A 20,608-nucleotide genomic window follows, 5' to 3' on the forward strand; every position below is an offset into this window, starting at 1 on the left:
ATTTGATATGTCCAATGGTCAAGAAAGGGTGAGATTTTTGAATGAGGTAATGAACAAAAGTGATATTCTTAAACTTTTGAAACTTCCTGAAAATCAAACTCAAAAAAAAATTGGTATTTCAAAGTTTACTGAAAGATATGGGTTTACTGGTCCAATCTTCTCAAATGCAAGAAGTTTGTGACACAGTGGGGGTGAGTAGAAGGGGTTACAGGTCCATCTCTAAAACCTGGTTTCAGGTTTTAAAGTATTACAAGATTAAAGCTTTTGGGTTGCCTAGTCTTCATAATGTTGGGAAAGTTAGGACTCTATTAAACGAAGAAATACCCGAACATTTTGGAGAGTACTATCATATAGAAGGAACGATGCCATATGAAAAACAGAAAAAAAAATCTTCTTTTGAGTATAATGTTTTTAATAACATTTGGATGAGTATAAAAAATGTTCAATCTGCTATGGTGAGATACTATAATATGCAAGAAGTAGATTGTGAAGGAAAACTTATATTTGTTCTGAAATTGGATAAAGCTCAAATTCAAAAATGTCAAAAAATGGAAAGAGTATCCATATCCCTTATGAATAGAGCATTGGACTATAGCCAGGGTAAGCTTGATTCCCCATACCACAAAACTCAATCAGAAATGGAACTTTGGTGGATCGGAGCAGCTCAAATACCAGTAGAAAATCACGATACATTGAAATGGCTGTTTTTGCAGACCGATATCCCTTCTGTTATACAGGACCAAAATGTAGGTGAAAAACTCTGTGTAGATGGCATGGGTGACTTTTTTGTAGAATGGCACTTGAGTGCCGACCTAAAAGCATTAAAGTGCATGTTTGGTGTATGTGGAGGTGCCAATACCAAGTATCCATGTCTATATTGCATGGCAAGCACTGGAACAAAAGGATGGCTTGCAGAACACGAGGTTGGAAAAGCACCATCGAGGAATAGTGTTAACGTCATCGACTACCGATCGTCTTCTATGATTTGGGATCTAATTCTAACAATAGATTTAAAAAATGTACATATATGCACAATGCATGCAGAGATTAGAATCTTGGACAAATTGCTTCGACTCCATCTTGACTATGCATATTCTATTAAGCCAACTAAACTTGCAGACGAGTGCATAGAAAAATGCGAGGCTTTGCTCTCTCAAATGGGTTTTCATGGTGGTCAAGTGCATCTAAAAAAAGATCCCACTCTTTCAAAAGGAACCGATGATGTTTTGCAAGATGTTTCAATGGGTGGAGCAAAAGCCAGAAGATTTTTGAGTAACCATGACAACAAACAAGTTGATGCTATGTGGAACTGCTGGAAGGATCTTTGTGTTATAACAACAAACGCATGGAAGTGTGGAAGAAGCTCGACAGTTTTTTGAAAGTTTTGAGACAACAAGTTAGCTCTGCTACTTATGCAGATGACTTTAAAAAGACAATAAAGCTTTTAATAACTGCTATTACAGATGCTTGGGGAGCAAAAGAAATCACATATTACTTGGTGAGTATTCAATTACTTTCTAAAGTCTGGATAGTATTTTACTTTGCATCCTATTGAGTTCAACTAACTTTTTTTTTATTTTTAGCATATTTTGTACCTGCATGGACCATATTTTGCAAAACAAGGACCCCTTGCAACATGGAATACTCAGGGAATGGAAAAATCTCACTATCAAGCGAGGACTTCTTTTTTCAAATGTACGAGAAAGGGAGGTGGACAAAGAAGGAGCAATGCACTAAAGGAATTATTCAATTGGTTCTATAGGAGGCAATTACAACGGATGAGATCAAACAACCATGCTGCTCAACCACAGATCTGAGATTAATGCTTCACTTTGAAACTTTGTACTTCTTTCTAAAGAGATCCAAATTCAAAAAAGATATTTTGGTGCAAAAAATTGTCAAATTTACATCAGTTTATGATTTGTTTTATATCTCCAGGCATGTCACCCCTATATCTCAAAAACTTTCTTCTTTTATAGCCCCCAAGAAGGTTGACATTTGTCTCCTCAGCTGATGCTGCATAGCTAGAGTAGCAAAGAAAGTATCCTGCTCTTGAGGCATTGAATCCTGCAGCATATCCAAACATTCGAAGTGCTGTTGCTCTCTCAAGTAGCATAATCTTGTTTGCATTGATTTGAAGGGGAGTGTACCCTAAAAACCGTGACAATATCTTCAGTGCAAACATTGGCAACTCAAGATCTTCAGAATACTGCATGTGGAAAGCACAGAAGGTGGCACTATCCAATGTAGGCCCTTCTTGAAGAGCCCTCTATTGCTTTCCCTCTAGAGCCTTTAGCTCTCCCAAGAAAATTGTCTTTGTCAAGGAGTTCAATCTGCAAAACAAGACAATGAGTAATTAAAACTAACTTGGAAAAAAAGAAAGATTTCAGTAGGATCACCTTTTGCAATTCATCTTCGGAAATGACTTTTTCTTGAAGGAGATTGCATGATCCGGTCATCTCTCTTATGTCAACTTCCTTTCCAATTTTTTTCAGCTTAAAGTCTCTGCCAAAAGATTGGATGCCAAGCTCAACAAGCCTCTTCTCAAAATCCTCATCTTTGAGGGAAGGTTTTTCCTCTTCCACTCTTCTCATGCATAGAGCAAGTGCATCAGGAGCAGGCAAAAAATCTTTATTGGATGTATGAAGATCAAGTGCCAAAAACTCCTCTTTTGACTCTTCTTCTGTGTCAATAAAATCTTTGGCCACCTCAGAAGCTTCAGAAATGGTTGCAATACAATAGTCCTCCCTCATATTAAGCAAACACTGGATATGATGGAGAGGAATATACTCTTTCCCATTGATAAAGAAGTAGGGAAGGTTTGGAATAGTAAGGGAAGCTTCAGATACCTCTACCTCATCTGTTGGCTCATCAATGACAGTACTAGCTCTAAATTGAGCAACATCAAAATTTGCACTCTCCTACTCCTCAGCTGCAACATCAACCTCCTCCTCTTCTAGAATTTCACTTTTCTCAAGCTGCAAAACTGTGGAAACACTTTTATTTGTTGCCTCATCTTTATCTTTCACTTCATCAGCTTTGCCTTGCATGTCAACTTTAAGGAACAAAAAGAAAAGAAAAGCAACTTCTTTTGGAACAAGGTTACAAGGTTTCAAATGTAATTGACAAGAAATGGTAGGTGGACAAACAAAGGAAGTCTTCTTAGAAAATCTTCCAAACCTCCTTGTTACTTTGCTCTTCTCAATTGAGTTTGTAGTATATTTGGTTAGATGACAATACGCCTTCCCATCTAAAACCAAACACTTGCCTTCAACTGCTTCTTCAAACTCTTTGAATTCTTCTGCCAAGAAGTCTTTCAAATGGTCTAACAAAGCTGCAAGATCAAACATAGGATTTAATATTTCATATGCTTTGGTGTACACCTCCATGTCACCACCATCCATCACAGCCACCAATAGTTTTTCACTTGGACTCTCCTCCAAAATCTCCTCCCGGCCTTCCATCATAGTAGAGGAAAAGTCGACAGGTGAAGCTAGGTACAAGTGCCAATGTACCACACCAAAACGAAACTGGACCACGCGATAAGCGCTTGATCCAAGCTCCGGAAATGCCTCCCTTCGCGTCGTGCGGGACAAAGTCACACAAACACCAAACGGACCAAACGATGCGATAGACGTTGGACCTGGCCTTTGGAATTGCTTCCCTGCGCGTCGTGCGGGACAAAGCCAACCAAAACCGTAAAACAACACCAAACGACGCGATAGGCGTTCGACCCAACCTTTGGAACTTCTTCCCTGCGCGTCGTACGTGACAAGGCAAACAAGAAGCGATAGCGTCCACCAATGTGCAATTTGCAAAGATAAGATTGTGCGAGGCGAAAGGACTACACAAAAATGAACGTGGACAAGTGAACGTGGAACATTTTTAAAATTCGAGACCAAGCTATATATATATCCGATATATGACCGTTAGTGACACATGTCAGCCATGCACACATGCCACGTGGCATGCGTACAACGGTTGTCGTACGGACGGCTTTATGTATATAAACACTTGTCACGTGCTCATTTTGTGCTTTCTTCTATAGTCGACATTCGCGTCATGTCGTCCTCAACTACCCGTACACTTGTCATCCGTCCACTAAGCCAAACCAAGTTTCCTCTCATCGACGCGACCAGAACTGTTGGGCATGTGGGCGCACTTTCTACCGCTTCCTAAGCGTCCCTTACGACGTGACAGGCGCAAGTCCCAGAGTCTTGGTGAACCCCTCATCGCGTCGTGCGGGAGGTCGACACTGCATAAAAATTTGACCTTGCATATGATGCTCTATACCATTTCCAAAGGTGTTTGTGTGCCTTCTACAGCATTGTGGTAGTCTCTACCTCCAAATATTCATGGCTTTCCATACGACGCGATAAGCGTATGTTGCAACTGTTGGGTGGGGCTCTCATCGCGTCGTGCGGGGCTTCTCGGCTTAAAGATTTCACCTCACATACGGCGCGATACGGTAATGTTCTAGGGTGTGGTTGCGCCCTCTATCGCGTCGTATAGGCAGTTCTGTGATATTCTTTTCGCACGTTCCGGTGGTCACATACGACACTTTCCACAGCTTTTGTCAGCCTTCTATCGCGTCGTGTTATCCTTCTCTTCACACACGGCGCGATAGAAACATCTTGAAGGTTGTGGCCTACCCCTCTGTCGCGTGGTGTGTTCTTGTACCCAAATGGCCAAGACTAAGCAAACTGCAAGGAAGGTCTACCAAGCCCCAACCGATCCAGAAATAGGTGATGCTGAGAAAGATGCAGAGAAAGCACCCCCTCCACAACCTCGTCAGAGGCCCAATGCCAGAAAGAGATTGAATTATCAGGTGAAGTCCCTAAGAGAAATAAGGAAAGCACAAAAGTCTACTTGTCTACTGATTCCAAAGCTCTCTTTCATGAGGTTTGTGAAAGAGATATCTGATAGACTTGTAAGCATGATGAATATCAAAACTTTTGTCTCGGTGAGGTGGCAGTCTCAAGCTGTGATGTGCCTTCAGGAAGCTGCTGAGGATTTTCTCATAGACTTTATGAATGATAGCTACATTGCAGCTGCATTTGCTCACAGGGTCACACTTATGAGCAAAGATTTTGTGCTTGTGTCAAGGCTAAGGTACAAGTTTGATAAGGCTCTTGAGCTCATTCCTAGTGAGGATCTTATAGCCTTCCAAATTTTAAACATCCCTTCTTCTAGGCAGCAGAAAGATTCTGGGGTTGTCATTGAGGATGTTACACATGAATACGAGACAAGAAAGTCTCAGGATATTAAAGCAGGAAAGGAAGTTGAGAGGGAGCAAGACATGATATCTGAGGACGCTATCCTTAAAGAGCAAGCTGAAATTTTAAGAGCATCCAACTCTCTTCTTTATGAAAAGGTCACAGACCAAATGGTGGTGGATGTTTCCTTGTTTGGAGATACTGAGGCATATTTGGACATATTCCCTCAAGACACAAGTATGCTTGTAAATCCCAACATTGAGCTTGGTGACACTGTGCTCTATATCTCTCTCAGGTGTGTTGCATTGCTAATTATTATAATGTGCATGTGCATGGTAGACAGGCACAAGGGGCTCATTGTGGCTTGTGTTTCCTTTTCTAGGTGTCTTATGAGGGATCTTCCAGAGGCTCTAGCTATGCAAATTGCCATACTTGACCCTCTAGTGACACAGTGCCTTTTCAACAAGCAAGGAACCCTTTCAAGTTTTTTTGATGATTTTAACATGCTGACCTGCAATTACATATTATACCCCTATGTTGAAGGGTAATTCTTAACTCCTTACATGTTATTTTTGACATTTTGTGGTATTCTTAGCTAATTTGTTTTTTCTTTTGTAGAGGACATTGGAGTCTTATTATCTTCAATCTTTTGGAGAAAGATATTATATTTATGAATTCATTGTCAAGTATCCATGGGAAAAGTAAACTGTAAGTATGAAGCATAATCTATGCTTGATGATGGCCCATTGTTTTCTATTAGTAGCTTTTTGATTCAATGTCTTCTTGCAGTGCTGCCAAACTTATTGTTGGTCACCTGAGTACCACAAACAAGGATTACAATATAGAAGCTTTCAAGTACTACAATCAAAAAGTGCCTTTACAGACAGACTCAACATCTTGTGGATGGAGGGTGCTTGCAAATGCATGGAGATATCTTGAGTCAAGGTGCCGGATGACTACACTCACTGTAAGTGTGGTTCATGTATTTATTTTGATGTTTTATGTATGTATGTCATGTCCTTTAGTTCCTTTTTCTATTTTTTTCAATTGCATGACTATCCAGAGTCTTGGGTCACGTGGGTGAGAGAGAAGGCTGTTTCTATGGTTTTGGAAAGATCAATAAATCCAAATGATCCAGATTCTCCTTTGCCACCAAAGAAAGGTAGAGCCACCAAAGGTTTGGATGCAAAGAAAATGGATCAAAAGAAGAAAAGTCCTGCAAAGATCCATACAAAGAAAAAGGATCACAAGAAGAGTCCTACCAAGGTGAAGAGTCCTGCCAAGGGGAAGAGTCCTACCAAAAAGAAGATCCCTGCCAAGGGGAAGAGTCCCACTAAGAAGACTGCCAAGGGAAAGAGTCCCACTGAGAGCCCTGCAAAAAAAAGAGCAGATACAAAGGGCCATCCATTCCACTCACCATTGAAATTCAAGGTTCAAAAGCGTCGTACACTTAAGAACAATAAGGGGGAGGCACCTAGCTCACCTTTCAAGCTACCATTTATGTTGTCAAAGAAAGCTGCCAAATCACCCAAGACAGCTAGTCCTAAGGAGCCCAAAGCACCAACCCCTGCCAAGTCACCCGTGCCCAAGCTCTAAGGGGTCCAAAGCACCAACCCCTGCCAAGTCACCACCACCACCCACTCCTGAACTTTCACCCCCTTCTGAACACAAAAGGAAAAGGGTCTCTGAGGATGCAGAATCCTCTCAGGCAAAAAGAAAAGTGGAATTTCATGATTGAATAGTCCACAAAAGCTATGTACACTTTTGTTCATTTTGTCCATATGTACATATATATATACCCTTTGGTGATTCATAATTTTGTACTTCAAATACTCAATACCAACTGTCGATGCTTAAATGTGTATCATGATGTCATGTAAGTTTAAAACAACATAAATAGAGAAAAGATATATATATTTGCAAAATGATTACAATATTGAACTTGTTTTTTCAAGTCCTTGCAAGTGGCTCAAATACAACTCTTTTTGGGGGAAGGCATGTGATGCAAGAGGTTGAATTCTCCATCCTTGTGCTCACCACAATTTCATCCACTTTGAATCTATACTCGGGAGATGTTTCATCAAGAAACTCAAGAGATTCTCTAACATCATTTAGTCTCCAATTTGTTGTTACTATTAGGCTTCTATACTCGGTGTGTGGATGTACTGTGACCTTTAGTTCAAACTTTGGACAATTTTCCTCAGAGTCGAGAGGAACCCAGCTACCTAATTTGCTTCTCCATCTCCTATAGTCGTAGCCCAGAACTAATGATTGACGACATAGTTGATATGAGATAGACATAGAATTTGGGCTTACTCTACAACTAATATTGCCACCAATATGGAAAGTTTCTTTGGTGCTCCATCCGTCTCCAAGAACATTATCAAGTTCAGTCATAGAAATTCTTCTATTAAGCCACATCGTCTTTGTCCTCTGCAAATCCATTGTTTTGAAACATGCCACAAAGACATGTATAGGCAAGAACCATTGAACTTTAATCCTTCTTGATATCCTGCCCGGAGACATAGCTTTAAGGATGTCTTCTTTGATCTTGGATTTGAATCTTGATATAGTACATGCATCAGGAGCTTCCCAATCAAGTGAACTTATGGTGGGAACGGGTAATTGATGTAGTTCTCCATATGCACCTTCTCATGATGGAACTTTGTATTCTGCAAAATAGACAAACAAATCCATTGTTTTGTAAAAGGAAGGTGGCTTGTCAGCATACATAGCATCTGCAATCCCTTTATGCGTTGCTTTGAACGTCCCACTCAGACTCTCCACAGGCTGCCATTCCACAGCTGTTGAAGGAAATATATCTGGAATGGAATCAAAAAATGAGAAAAACAATGGGATAATGAAAAAAATTCACTGTATCAAATAGTTTCTTTTTGTACTTACAGTAAGAATGCAGTGTGGGATGTTCTTCCCAGTCTAACACCATATCCTTGGCCATGTACACATGTTGAACCTTAGCTAGCCAGCCATTGTCGGTCACTTTGAAAGCGAAAACACGACCTTTCCAATGGTTTTTTACTTTATCGCGTTTAGTTCTCTTCACTCTGTGTACACCTTTGCATGAAGGAAGCATTGTTACCCAGTCATTCACACGAAAAGATATGGACTTCCAAAGACCATCCTCTCTAACGTTATGAAAGTCACAAGAAGTTATGTTATGTGAAGGGCGACGTGCAAAAGACGCCATGGAAACTCAGAGATTAGAGAAGAAAGAAAGTATAGACGGAAACTAGAGAAACTAAAACCTCTCACAAACTAGAGAGCGAGAAAGGTATACGTTTGAAAAAAGTAGGTGATTTGTCATTAATGCTCTTGTTTTGAGAGCCTTCTGACATAGATTTCGTATCTTTTGACAACGCTTTTGTGAAATATAAAATAGAATAAAAGACGAGACTTCATTGCTTTGAGCCGCAAATTTAATGAGTTCTCTCGCCGAAAGCACCTAAATATAGCAGTTTCAGCCTTGTGATCAAGACATTTAGCGGTTCTCCGTCAAAATAGGACCACCAAAACCCACAATAGAGGAGACAAGAGTGCCATACTTTTGTATACGTGTCAAATAACTATTGGACTATTCCTTAATCCTTAGATTAACAAACAGCCCTTTTTGAGTCGTTTTTGGCCCTAATGTTGCAGTCTATTACTCCATATGAAGCATGGCATGATAGAAAGCCTTCTATTGAGCACATACGTGTTTTTGGCTATTTGGCATATGCTTTGGTGCCACAAACACAACGCAAAAAATTGGATGATAAGGCTGTCAAATGTATTTTTGTTGGTTATAGTGCTGAAAGCAAAGGCTACAGGTTGTATCATCCACAAACAAAATGAATTCTGGTTTCACGGGATGTAAAGTTTCTGGAAGATTCTATTCAGCCCTTGCTGTCATGTACTAGAGACATTAATGTAAGCTCACATGACATTTATGACACTTTGTTGCCTCTTTTCAGTGGTGGAAATACGAATGTAAGTTCCAATGAGGCAAATGTACAGCCTATGGGGGTTTCTGAAAATGTTACAGATCAGCCTATTACTGATGCAGATGTACATGATGTACTTGATGAGGAAAGGGATGAAAATGAGCAGGCTAGAGGTATGCCAAAATGGCTGGTGCACACTTTGTGTGACAGTAAATTGGATGCACCCTTGTCTAGTCGTACTCGTTCAGGCTCTCGCTATGCATCTTATGCATCAGATTGTTATGCTTTGGCTATGTCTAGCTTACATGATGTTGAGGAGCCTCTGTCTTTTGATGAAGCACAGAATTTAAAAAATTGGATGGCTGCCATGTAATCAGAATATGATGCACTTATAGAAAATGACACATGGACTTTATGTGATTTGCCTCGTGGCAAAAAGGCCATTGGTACGAAGTGGGTTTACAAGTTGAAACGCAAGCCGGATGGTGAGATCGATCGCCATAAGGCTTGACTTGTTGCAAAGGGTTATGCGCAACAAAAAGAAATAGATTATGAAGAGACCTTTGCTCCCACTTGTCGTATGACTACTGTGCGTTTTCTATTTGCATTGGCAGCTCATTTTGGTTGGGATGTACATCATTAGACATTGTTACTGCTTTCTTCAATGGTGACATATTTGAGGAAGTTTATGTAACGTAGCCTCGCGATTTTGTCAAGAAAGGACAAAAGGACAAAGTGTGCAAATGTAACAAGGCTTTGTATGGGTTGAAGCAATCTCCTCGTGCTTGGTATGAGAAAGCTGACACTCATTTGGTCAAACAAGGCTTTCGTAACAGTCCAACAGAAAGCACATTTCATGTAAAGCGTGAGGGTGATGTACTTCTCATTGTGGTTCTTTATGTAGATGATTTGTTGATCACTGGACCAAATGAGACATTATGAGAGACATATTGCTGAATTTAAGGCTGATTTGAATGCTACTTTCAAGATGAAAGATTTGGGGTTGTTGCATCATTATTTGGGCATACAGTTTAAGCAGTGTGATGGTGGTATTGCCTTGTGTCAGAAAAGTTACATAGAGACATTGCTATGTAAGTTTGGACTTGAGAATTGCAAACCTATTGCCACTTCCATGGAAACAAGTTTGAAGTTGAGTCTACATGATGCTGGCGATCCTGCTAATGTCACTCTTTACCAAACTGCTGTTGGCTGCCTCATTTATGTATGCAACACGAGGCCAGATATTCAGTTTGTAGTCTCACAGGTCAGCAGATTTATGCATAGCACAGGGTCTAAGCATTGGCAGGCTGTCAAGAGGATTTTTTGCTACCTTAGTGGCACTTTACATCTTGGCTTGTTTTATCCAAAGGGGGGATCATTGCCGCCAGATTTACATGCTTTTTTGGACTCAGATTGGGCTGGTTGTTTTGACACGCGAGTGTCCATAAGTGGTTTTTGTTTCATGCTTGGCAGCTCATGTATATCATGGTTAAGCAAGAAGCAACCTACTGTGTTCACTTCGAGTTGTGAGGCTGAGTATAGAGCAGTCTTCATAGCTACGTTTGAGTGTGTATGGCTCAGACGCCTTATGGCTGATTTGGGTGTTGGACAGAACACTGCCAACACTATCTACACTGATAGTCAGAGCACATTGGCAGTTGCGCGGAACCCAGTTTTTCATGCTTGCACAAAGCACATTGAGGTGCAGTATCACTATGTCAGGGAGAGGCTCTCAGCAAGAGAGATCAGCTTGGCTTATGTGCCAACACAGGATAACCTTGCAGATCTTTTCACAAAGGCATTGTCTCGTGAGAAGCTTGAAGCTTTTCACAAAGCTTTGGGCTTACTCCCCTTTGTGGACTGATCATGTCCTCAGGGCATGGCACTTCCCTTTACTCATGTGCCAACTCTCGTTCACCGCATCACTCCAGGGGGGATCTGTTACCATATACATGTGGTAGTAATGTGTGTGAACACACTAGGACCACCGGGGCATTTTTTCCCTCTTTAGGAGGTTTTTTCCCTTGTGCATTGTATACACTGTAAAGAATGAGGATGCAAGAGAGCTACACAAGACAAGCACAAAGCACACAGAGATGGAAAGCTTCTTCTTCTTCTTCACAGAAAAGAGAGTACAAAATGACTAAGTGCTAAAGCTGAAAAGTAGCACATATGTACATGCGGTCACTAAGTGTGAACTCGCTAGAAGCGTACTAGGCTAGCACTATAAGTGTAGTCCAGCTGTAGAATCACTGGCAGAGATCCTCCGTGTCGGTCACCTAACGCGCCAGTGAGTAAATGCCGTAAGCGGCCAAGACCCGTAGTGGATGCCAGCTCAAGGTGTAGAGCTCGACATCTCAACACTCCTCCTCGAGCTCTGCATGTCGCAGAGTCCAAGCATAGTCCGGAAACGTCGAAGCTTCTCAACTCCGAGGACCTTGGTAAAGATATCCGCTATCTGCTCCTCTGTGCTGACGTAGACCAAGTCGATGTCGCCCGCCAACACTCGCTCTCGAACGTAGTGGTAATGGACCTCTATGTGTTTGGTCCTAGCATGGAACACTGGGTTCCTAGCCAACTGCATGCTGCTGAGGTTGTCACAATGAATGACAATCTGCTGGTCCACCTGCACTCCCAAGTCCTCAAGTAATGTGCGTAGCCAAGCTACCTCGCACGCCGCAACTGCTGCACCTCTGTACTCGGCCTCTGTGCTCGATAAAGCAACCGTAGGCTGCTTTTTGCTGCTCCAAGTAACAGCAGCACTCCCAAAAGAGAACATGAAGCCACTCGTAGATCTCCTATCAACAATGCTACCTGCCCAATCTGCATCTGTATACCCATACAATGCTAATGGTGCATCTGCAGCATAGAACAATGCGTAGTCAAGAGTCCCTTGCACATACCTAAGTGTGCGTCGTACTCCATCCAAATGTGGCTTCCTCGGAAGCTGCATGAACTGACTCTCCAAGCCTACTGTGTAGCTCAAGTTTGGCCTTGTGATAGTCAAGTAGATTAGACTACCCACCATCTTCCTGTACATATTGACATCCTCAACAACATCACCCTTCTCTGCACTCAGCTTTGCATTCACATCCAAGGGAATGGAAATCGGCTTACAATCAGCCATACCATACTTTGACAACATGTCCAAAGCATATTGTCTCTGTGACAGCCATACACCCTCTGGAGTCCTGATCACCTCAATGCCAAGAAAGTAGCGCAACTCGCCCAAATCTTTCATTTCAAACTCCTGTTTGAGAAGACCCTTCACATGGTCAATCTCCATAGCATTGTCACCAACAATAATAAGGTCATCTACATATATGGTAATGACCACAATCCCCACATCACTCTCACGTACATAGAGTGAATGATCAGCATGAGCTCTCCTAAAACCAATACTGACAAGATACTTGGAAATCCTGTCATACCATGCTCTAGAGCCCTGCTTCAAACCATACAAAGCTTTGAGAAGTCTACATATATAATCTGGGTAACCTGGATCGACATAACTAGGTGGCTGATCCATATACACTTCCTCTTGCAACTCACCATTCAAGAAGGCATTCTTTACATCCATTTGATGCATAATCCATCCTCTAGATGCAGCCACTGCTATGGCAGCTCTCACAGTCGTCATCTTTGCCACTGGAGCAAAGGTCTCCTCATAGTCTATGCCATACGTCTGTGCATAACCCTTTGCGACCAGCCTTGCCTTGTGACGCTCAATGTTACCATCAGCCTTATGCTTGGTTTTATACACCCATTTACAGCCAATAGCTTTCTTGCCACTTGGCAATGGCACCAACTCCCATGTGTCATTTGCTTCCAATGCAGCCATCTCTTCATTCATTGCATCATCCCAATGCACATTTCCAACTGCATCCTCAAAACATGTGGGCTCCACATCCTGTATCACCTTAGCCATGTAGGCTTGGTGATGCGCTAGATACCCATCATAAGTCAATTTCTGAACTGGATTTCTGACTCTATTAGATCTGCGCGGTCCTTGGTCACTCCTTTGCCCTCTAGCATCTTCTTGTACTTTCCTTACACCAGGTGTCCTGACAGCCGGAATTCCAAATTCCTCATCAAGACTTTGTTCAGAACCATCTGAATCCATGTCTACATGTGAAAAACCTGATGATGCATCAACCATAAAGGGAGGTTCATATACCTTTTCCTTTCCTTTTCGTGATACATTCCCTGTACCTGTTGGTGGAGTAACCTGCGTACGTAGTCTACCATTCCATGGTTTCTCAACAGAGCCACGAGAAGAGGACTCTTGTGGTCCACTCAAAACCTGTGACTGTGGCCTCACATTTTGTACAACCACATCATCTTTTACATCAGCCCCAATAGTGCCATGTGCATTACTGTACCAGCTACTCATCTCATCAAAGACTACATCTCTGCTCACTCGTAATTCTCGTGTAATAGGATTGTAGCACCTGTACCCCTTTTGTTCAAGGGAATATCCTACAAGAATACATTTCTCTGCTTTAGGATCCAATTTCCTACGCAACTCATCTGGTACATGCACGTAAGCTATGCAGCCAAACACTTTCAAGTGTGCCAAATCAGGCTTTGTACCTGTAAACTTTTCCTCAGGTGTTACATCATGCACCGCAGCTGTAGGTGTCCTGTTCATAATGTACACAGCTGTATTTACAGCTTCAGCCCAGAAATGATGAGGCATGTTCTTCTCATTCATCAATGCACGTGCAACCTCTGCAATGTGCCTGTTTTTCCTTTCTGCGACCCCATTCTGCTGTGGAGTATATCTGCATGTAAACTGCCTGTGTATACCATGCATTCGCAGAAAATCTGAAAAATCATTGGAGAAGTACTCTCCCCCTCCATCTGACCTCAATGTCTTGATTTGCATATCTGTCTCCTTCTCAATCATGACTTTGAAGTCTTGAAAGTGACCAAACACTTCACTTTTGTTACGCATGAAGTAGACCCATACTTTCTTTGTATGGTCATCAATGAAAGAGACATAATACCTGCAACCATGTATACTTGCAGTATCGGTTGGACCCCAAACATCTGTGTGCACCACCTCAAGTGGCCTTTTACATACATTGCGCTCATGTGGAAATGAGCCCTTTGACTATTTTCCAAACTGGCATGCTGCACACACTTTATGCATACCATCCACCTTGAATTTGGGCAAACCTTTTACAATATGTTTTGATTGCATGCTGCGCAATCTCTGCTCATTGACATGGCCAATGCGTTTGTGCCAAATGTCAACATCAGCCACAACACCTGTGCCCTGTGCAAATAATGCAGCTTTTACCTCAGGCATGTCTACATTCAGCGTAAACATTCTGCCCACACATTTGCCCTCTGTGATCAGCTTACAGCCATTCTGGAAATCTTCTACATAACAGCCATTTGAATTGAAGCGAACCTGCAAACCCTGCTCAACCATTTGTCCAACAGAAACAAGATTCTTTGTAATGTTTGGGACATGAAGTACATCTGCTAAGTACTTTGATTTCCCACTCTTCGTATTTAGAGGTATGTCCCCTACATGAGCAATGGGGTGAGCTGTGTCATCTCCTGTCTGCACATAGCCTGACACATCTGGTTTGCGCATATCTCTAAACCACTCTCCACGAGACGTCATGTGATTAGAGGCACCTGAATCCACATACCAAACATCATCTTGGGTGGAATTCTCTGCAGTCATTGTATTCATTACATGCTGCATAACAAACATGCGCTCGTTTTTGCTGTCATCTGCATCTCTGCTAGTAGATGCATAGTTGCCCTGTTCTCTCTTTCTACTTGCTTTTCCCTTTGGACAGTCACGTGACATGTGACCTCTTTCACCACAAGTCCAACATTCTCTACTATCTGGAGTATGTTGCTGCCTGCTTGATCCTGCACCACGACCTCTTTGACTCCCCCTGCCTTGAGACTGGTTTCCCCTGCCACCTGTATTGTTTTGATTTGATTGACCTTCCAGAAATTGGCCCCTGCAACCCCTTGGGCCTCGACCACGACCTCTACCTCTACCTCTGTTGGAGTTAGAATAGAAGGCCTGTTCAGAATTATTTCTGCCATGAGAAGAAGATGTGTCAAGGTTCTTCTCCTCAAGAATAAGCATAGAAATCAAATCTTGGAACACGGGGATGTCGTCTCTTGTATTCATGGAAGACCTAAAATGTACATACTCATCTCCTAGACCATCCAAGCATGCACGGACAATGTCATCGTCTTCCACTGAGACTTTAATAGATCCAAGAGCATCAATGATGCTCTTGATCTTCAAAGCATAATCATTGATGGAGAGGTTGTTCCTCTTAACCTGATTTAGCTCCGACTTTAGTTGAAGCTTCCTGGCCTTGGTGTTCACCTCGAACACTCTGCCTAAGTTTTTCCATGCAATGGCGGGGGTTTCAACATCCTGTAGATAGCCCATCATGCCATCTGTGATGCTCATAGAAAGCCAATACATCACTTTGCTCTGGCCTTGTTGCCAGTCCCTCAAAGCTTTCCTTTGTTCTGCTGTAGCATTTGCCTCGGGAATCTCTGGTTCCTTTTCATTGTCTCCTTCTACATAGTCCCAATAACCTTTTCCTTTTAGGACATTTGTTATTCTGAACTTCCATGCAGGGTAGTTATTTTTCTCAAGCTTCTCAGTAACAATCTGACTGAAACCGTCAGACATCTTGAAGCACTAAGACAAAATAGCTGCAATCTGCAAAAACCTGCAAATCTGTTGAACCTGCTATCGTGGTTCCTGTAACGCTTTCTACACTCAACGAGTGTCCACAATCAAGCATTTCACAACCACTGTACTTGTACAGTAAATCTATGTATACTGCACTTTGGAGACCTGTTCAGAAACTTGTGCGAAAAACCCCTAAAATTTTTTTCACTGCGCGAGGCGCCTTCGGCATCTAGTCGTGGATTGCGAACGAAGGGATTGTGATGCTCTTGCTCTCTTAGACTCTCTTGCCTGCACCAGGCTCTGATACCATGTAAAGAATGAGGATGCAAGAGAGCTACACAAGACAAGCACAAAAGCACACAGAGATGGAAAGCTTCTTCTTCTTCTTCACAAAAAAGAGAGTACAAAATGACTAAGTGTTAAAGCTGAAAAGTAGCACATATGTACATGCGGTCACTAAGTGTGAACTCGCTAGAAGCGTACTAGGCTGGCACTATAAGTGTAGTCCAGCTGTAGAATCACTGGCAGAGATCCTCCGTGTCGGTCACCTAACGCGCCAGTGAGTAAATGCCGTAAGCGGCCAAGACCCGTAGTGGATGCCAGCTCAAGGTGTAGAGCTCGACATCTCAACATACACGCCCATCACTCTAGGGCTATCTATCTTTCTATTGCACACTAAGTAACACACTCTCTATTGTGTGCCTTGAGCTTCCTTCGTCTTCTCCAAGCTGTGTTCGTTTCTCTGCAACCCTAATTCCAACAATGCATTTTTTTCCTCTTTAGGAGTTTTTTCCCCCCATGCATTGTATATACGCCTATCACTCTAGGGCTATCTATCTTTCTATTGCACACGAAGTAACACACTCTCTATTGTGTGCCTTGAGCTTCCTTCATCTTCTCCAAGCTGTGTGCGTTTCTTTGCAACCCTAATTCCAACATATATGTAATAAAAACATCAAAGGGGTCCATTGCCAAACTAAAACAAAAGAAAATTTAAATGTTTCATAGGAAAAGGTAGGTCTAATAGGCCCAACCAATTTTGTTAACCAGCTTTATTAGATGGAATCTCAGTAGATTCTCTTGTGCCTTTGAGGGAGAAATGGGATGTGGAGGGAGAGGGGGAGAGAAAGAAATGCCGTGTGTCGACTTTCAAGAGTTGCAAGAGAGTTGGAGAATTTTCCATGTGCAGGGGACGCAACATGCAGAGGGCAGGTACAGAAAGAGAGAGACAACATGTGTGAGCGCCAACCTATACCAATTCTCTCTCTCTCTCTCTCTCTCTCTCTCTCTCTCTCTCTCTCTCTCTCTCTCTCTCTCTCTCGCGTTTGTTTCTCTACAGCTTGTTGGAGGCAATAAGCTCGGTAAGGCAGCTTGTAAATGGGAGGTAGGTTGAGAGACTGTGTTTCGTAGAGCCGAGATAGCACGCGAGATTGTTTGTGTCAAGGGGATGGTTTGTCTGACATTGAGCAACGTTTGCAATTTACATAGAGGAGCATTTGTGAAAATCAATGAGTGCCACAATCTAGGGACATCTATTAATAGCATTTGAATAGAGAGACTAGTCTTCCAGCTCTTGCATGGCAGGGGAGCAAGTTGCCAAAAATCGCAGGGCAAGGGGCTGTTGCCGATGGCATTGCGAGGGAGGCAGGGTCGCGCAACAAGGGAAGGTGGAGGGGGTGAGGCGTAAGCATGTCAAGGTCTGAATTTTTTATTTTTTATTTTTTTTGGGGGGGGGGGGGGGGGGGGGGGGGGGGGGGGGGGGCTATGCAGCAAGGGAAAGCCGGGGGGAGGACTATGCAGACACTCACTCTCTCTGCGATACAAGTCCGGAGGCGACGTGGAAGGTGTGTTTTGTGTCTCATAGATCACAGATCCAAGGAGAAAGATTCGAACATGAGCAGTACATTCTCTCTCTCTCTCTCTCTCTCTCTCTCTCTCTCTCTCTCTCTCTCTCTCTCTCTCTCTCTCTCTCTCTCTCTGGTGCACATTGCCGTTTCTCTAGGTACTGCATGTATCCACATTTGTCTCCCAGAGTCCAACCAAGGTAGTCAAAGGGAAGTATAGGCAAAGGGCAGTAGAGGCAAGGGCGATGGTGAGGTCGGAGAGGCGCAGAGCCCATGATGGCGACCCAAGGGCGGCGGACTTTTGCTTCCCAGTTGGGAGATTCCAAGGGAGGGTTGCATACTGATTACGGAGGGCGTGATTGGATGCACCCACTTTACCTCACGAGCTTGCGATTGAACAACTGGGAAGTTGTGCAGTAAGGAGATGACGACGAGGTTAGGCGATGAGGGGACGCAGTGCATGTGATGGTGACATCTAGTAGACTCTCCTTCAGGATTGTGAGATTCGCAAAGATTCTGAAGGAATCTCGAGTAGAAATTAATGAAATTTGTGGCTTGTAGACCCAGTAGGTAGGTCTAATAGGCATATGATAAATAACATAAAAAAATTGATAATTCTTACATTTTGTGAAAATTTTATATGAAATAAAAACAAAATAATAAAAAAGATACATTAAAAATTTAAACAAAAAAATAATTGAATGATTTTTAAAAGAAACGATAGATATAATAAGCATAGAAAATAATAAAACAATTTAGTGAGATGAAATTTTTTGAAGTCCTTAAAAGAAAGGACCCTTTATCAATTCCTCACATCATGGGTTCAAACTCGCCCTTTCTACTGTCATCAAATCGAATCGTCATAGATCACACTTCAACTTAGCAATTCAAGCTCGACACGTCTCGAATAAGCACCACGCAGTGAGCGACTTTGACCTCGCGACATCATTAAACGAGAGAGAAATCTCTAGGCTGAGCCACTCCACCTACAAGCTATTCATTGCACACAATGCGAGTGCAAACATATACAAAGAAAAGCATCTTCTTCTCCTAGCTGTGTCACTTTGCTTGTAATATTTTCAATTTGACAAAGCAACATATCGTTTAGATTCTAACTAAAAGAATCAACCAAAAATCGTATGGATATATTCTTATACTTTCAAGTTTCAAGTTGAGCTAATTGAAAGACTTTTAAGCCTCCTAAGGACACGTGTAGATCAAAGAAATTTGAACGACCTTCACCCTTGGCCCAAGGCGCAGGGTGCTAAGGCCTTTTAGGAGGCCAAAAAAGAAAAAGATGTTGAAGGTACATATGAAGGGCCACTCTCAAATTTAGAACCAAGACATATCTGCATGGGATGATCTTGTATGTTTTTTTGGCTTTTAATTTATTTTTAACCCACCAATTGGTGAGTGCTGAGAGTGCTGAGCACCCCACCCCAACCCCCCCAACCCCCCCCACCCCCTCAAAAAAAAAAAAAAAAAAAACACAAAAAAAGACTAAGGTTTCTTTTAGAAAGCAAAAAACACAACTTGCGAGCCCTCCCAAGCTCCAGCTCCAAATCCCCCCGCCCCCGCGCTCTCTCTCTCTCTCTCTCTCTCTCTCTCTCACTCTCAATGTCCCCCCTTAAGTAACAATATCAATACCAATACTAGTCAAACTTCAATTTCAATAAGATGAGGAGACAAAGAGAGAATGATTGGTAACAACCAGACTACCAGCATTCACTATGCATGGAAAGCCAAATTGTACTCCATCTTCCTAACATGGTGGTAATTGTAAAAGAGCAGCTAGAGTGTGCACATCAACTTTTACGTCAATAGTTGGGACTACGTTGTACATAGTATATACGTCTAGAAGAGCCAGGTACTAAAGGACTTATGCATGTATCCTCTTAATACTTATTGTGACCCTAAGTTGTGTGAAAATAAATTTTGCAACCATACAATATTCCTTCCTTCCAAGAGGAAATTTTGAGAATTTGAGACACATTTTATTATTTTTACACTGTTTTCTAAAAAATCCAGTGCTTTATGCCGCTCCCAAAGCCTGCATTAGAGCAAAGCTGAGAGAGATATACATTGCTTTAAAAAAAGAAGTATTGTCGAGTTAGGAGTGAGGTTGGTCCAACTAAAAGGATTGGACCCCATTTACCTTTCTCTTAGGTTATGGTCACATGAGGCTTAGTTATCAGTTATTTGAACAAATAAGTGCTTGATCACATGGAAAAAAGAGCATTAAATGAATAACTATAACTATGCCCACCCTCTGTAAATATGTCGATTTTCGCATAGTTGTGAAGTTGAAGGCTTGGTTGGGAGGATGAATGGATAACTAAGCCTCGTGTGGCCATGCAAGAGGCTTAGTTATTCATCTAATGCTCTGTTTGGGCATAATTAGCTTAGTTGTTTATAACTGATAGCTAAGCCTCGCCTGACCATAGCCTTCTAAGCAGATTTTTCCATTGTGTGGTGGTCAAAATTTTCATGAGTATGCCAATAGAAGCCTTGTTAAAATTGCCCTTCTACTGTCAATAAAGGCGAGGGGCTATAAGCGTGTCGCTGTGGTTCAACCCTTGCCAGATGCGGAGCGCAATCCTGTAAAAATTAACTGTTGCGAAGCATCATATTGCTTCAAAAAATAAAATTGCCCTTCCATAGGAAAAGGGAATAAAATTGCCCCCATAGGCCGAGCGGGGGCATTTGGAACTTGGAATAGACTAGGGCCTCAACATTATCTCACACGGGCATTCACATGATGGGATCAAAGGCCCATCTTTATTTGGGGTAATGAGGCATCATGGGCCGTCGATTTTGCGATGCCACCCGAGTTTACCAATTTTCCCGAATTTACTAGACCGACCCGAATTTACAATTCGATTGTTTCGCAATAAAAAAACATATTTCCCAATGCTTTTA

The sequence above is a fragment of the Adiantum capillus-veneris genome, chromosome 24 (assembly GCF_014529385.1).
Source record: "Adiantum capillus-veneris isolate H3 chromosome 24, ASM1452938v2, whole genome shotgun sequence".
NCBI lineage: Eukaryota > Viridiplantae > Streptophyta > Polypodiopsida > Polypodiales > Pteridaceae > Adiantum > Adiantum capillus-veneris.